Genomic DNA, 3,037 nt, shown 5'->3' with positions numbered 1-3,037 from the left:
CAGAGAACACCGGACGGTGCAGTATGTGGTGCTACAAACATGTTTGCAGTCGCACATACTGCACGACCACGCTCATCTGGATGCGCACCACATGAGATTATTGAATCATATTTTCCAAGACAGGATTTCACTGAATGGGGAAATCCTTTATTTATATTATTTCTGGAACAAGTAGGCACTGGCAGAACATTACTCATGAAACTGAGTAGGAATCACAAATAGACATTCTGATATTTAATATTTCTCTGTTTCTTTCTTTTTGAGGAAATGAGTTTTGTTTTCATATCTGTGCTTTTCCATCCTGTGACTCACTGGGTACATCTACCTGTGAAATTAATTTGCGGCAATAAACTCCAGTGCAGTTCCTACCAGAGCTCTTTGCTTCCAGGTGCAATGTTTACACATGTGCCTCAGACTGCAACATGTTGAGTCAAGGTGGTGCAGCCCCTGCTGGCAGGGGGCTTATAGGGTTGATTTGCCAGTCTGGAGCACTCCTGCCCAGCTTAACATGCTGCAGGTGGGCTGGCTGAGGCACAGGGGTGCTACGGTGCTGGACTAGCTGGAAAGCAGCCCCCACACTGTAGCACCCTTGTGCCTGAGCCTGTCCCAGTCACCGTCTACACAAATATTGCAGAAGAATAAATAATTGCTCCGTAGAATAGTACTTGTGTTGACAGAGTGAATTCGTTTGGCAGAGCTAATTAGTTTAGTCCAGCCTAATAGCACTGCTCATGTAGATGGTTATGCTTTACTGCAGAACTAAATAGGCAATTCCTCAGTAAGGAAGGAATACATCTGCATATATTTGTTTTTACATAAGAACATAAGTATCATACTGTATCAGATGAATGATCTATACTGTCCAATTTCCTGTCTCATAGAATGACAATAAAAGATGCTTCAAAAGGGCTCTGTATGAACAATGCATAACCAGATTGATCTGTCATATCCTCCATTGTATTCACCATCATTGGTTTAGGAATGTTAGAGGGTATAACCCTGTTCTTTTTAATAGCTATCAATGTACTTGTTCTCCATGCATTTATCTAATCCCCTTTTAAACCTAATCATACTATCTTCCTCTACTACATCTTGTGGCAAGAAGTTCCACCAGTTAACTATGTACAGTTGAAAAGAAAAAAAAACAAAACTATTTCTTCTATTTTTAAAGCCAGTTTCCTGTTAACTTCAGTGGGTGCCCTGGAACTTGATTAATTTAATATGAAATGTCTATTCACCAACACCTTTCATGGTTTTATAGACCACTGTCATATCATCCCTCACTTTTTTCCCTTTCCAAATTGAAGATTCCTCACCCTGTTAGTCTTTACTTGTATGCCAACTCCTCCTTGCCCCTGATCATCTGTGTTGCTCTTTGTTCCTTTCTGAACTTCATTACATCATTTTAGAGATCCTATGTCTGCCTTTGTAGTATCGTACTAAGATAATATGCATACCATAAGCAAGGCAAGAAACTACTTGGCTTGAACCAACTCTAGCAGGGTGAAACAAGAATGGATGAATAACAATGCATTAGTGAATTAGTACATTAATGCCCATACCTTATCAATAATCCTTACTTATTCTACAAGTTTCCACTGTAGAAACAACACGTTAATTTAGAATTATTGAATCATTTCAAAGGAAACACAGGGAGGTAATTAGCTGATTGCAAAATGTTCTCTTGAGAAACATATTTTAATCAGCATTAAGTGGAACATGATATAATTTCACTCATTACAAATCTATGCAATTACAAGCCATTGGTCCAGTTCAGGGCACCACAATGCAGCATAAGAATTAAGTAGATTGTGTAGGCTTCATAGCCAGTGTCAGTTTTATATCCTGACAATCAAAGGTCTTTCCTGAAGCTGTTGCAAACAGTATGAGCAGCAGTGCATTATCAATCCTCTCCCCAAAAATGCCATGAACTAATTCTAATAATGAGGCCTTGATTCTTACTCATGTAAGTAACCTACATTTATTTGAAAGATTTCATTGAAGTTCATGGCATGACTTACACAAAGATTGCTGAACATTTTTTAGTATGAACAAGCATTTACCACACTTGGTTTTGGGTCAGGAGGCTTATTTTAAACCACATACAGCTAGACCGGAAGCAGGCATATGCAGAAGTTCACTGACCCCAGCAGCAGCATATATAAGCATCCACCACTTCTGGGAGTTGCATGGGGAAGCCAGTGTAAATAACTTGAGGTAGAAGGAGGGGTCAGCAAGTCCATGGGAGAGGTTGGTGGGTCTGGGTGGAGATTGGAGGGATTGAAGAGGGGGTTGATGGGTCCTCTGGAGGTTGTTGCTTCCATGGGGGAGGTTTACCCATTTGGTGGGGATGGTGTGGAGGGAAGTAAAAACATTCAGGGAGTGATATTAGCACAGCCCCAGGGTTGGGGTGAAAAGCTGGGCTTTCCCAGCCCTGGGGCTTCACTATAAATATGTATAGGCATTCACATGATTGGGTTAACCCTTTCCTGCATCAGATTAACCCAATTTTGATCTAAATTAGTATACCTGCTCTGGTGAATTTAGATCAGGAGCACCATTTTTTCTCCAATAGAACCCCTCTGAATGCCTGGCCAGATGGGCATTTAGATTAACTTAGCCCTTGTTGGATATAAACCTAATGCCCATATGTGCCCAGATACAAGATAATATGGTTGACATTATGTGAGGGTAGTAGATTTTTCTACTTGGAAAAAAAATGTATCACCAAATCTTCAGTGGGTGCCAATTAACTTAATTCCAATAAATTCAATTAAAGTATTGGAATATCTACCAGCTGAATACCTGACCTATAGTGTTCAGGTGTTCTGAAGTTTACTGCCAGTCTGAAATCTAGTGCTGAGTTTGGAACACGGAAGAATAAATCATTCCCTTCATCCCATGTTGCAGTTAAGCTGGCAACTTTGCATCTTCTCCTTTGGTCAGTGTAATTTTTTCTTGAAATTCTAAAATTTTCTCCAGGAGGTCATTCTGGTGATTTTATTTTTACTTATTTGTAAATGTGGAAGAGAGTTAC

Source organism: Alligator sinensis, unplaced genomic scaffold, assembly GCF_000455745.1.
Source record: "Alligator sinensis unplaced genomic scaffold, ASM45574v1 scaffold605_1, whole genome shotgun sequence".
Taxonomy (NCBI): domain Eukaryota; kingdom Metazoa; phylum Chordata; order Crocodylia; family Alligatoridae; genus Alligator; species Alligator sinensis.
This window is presented reverse-complemented; position numbering follows the sequence as displayed.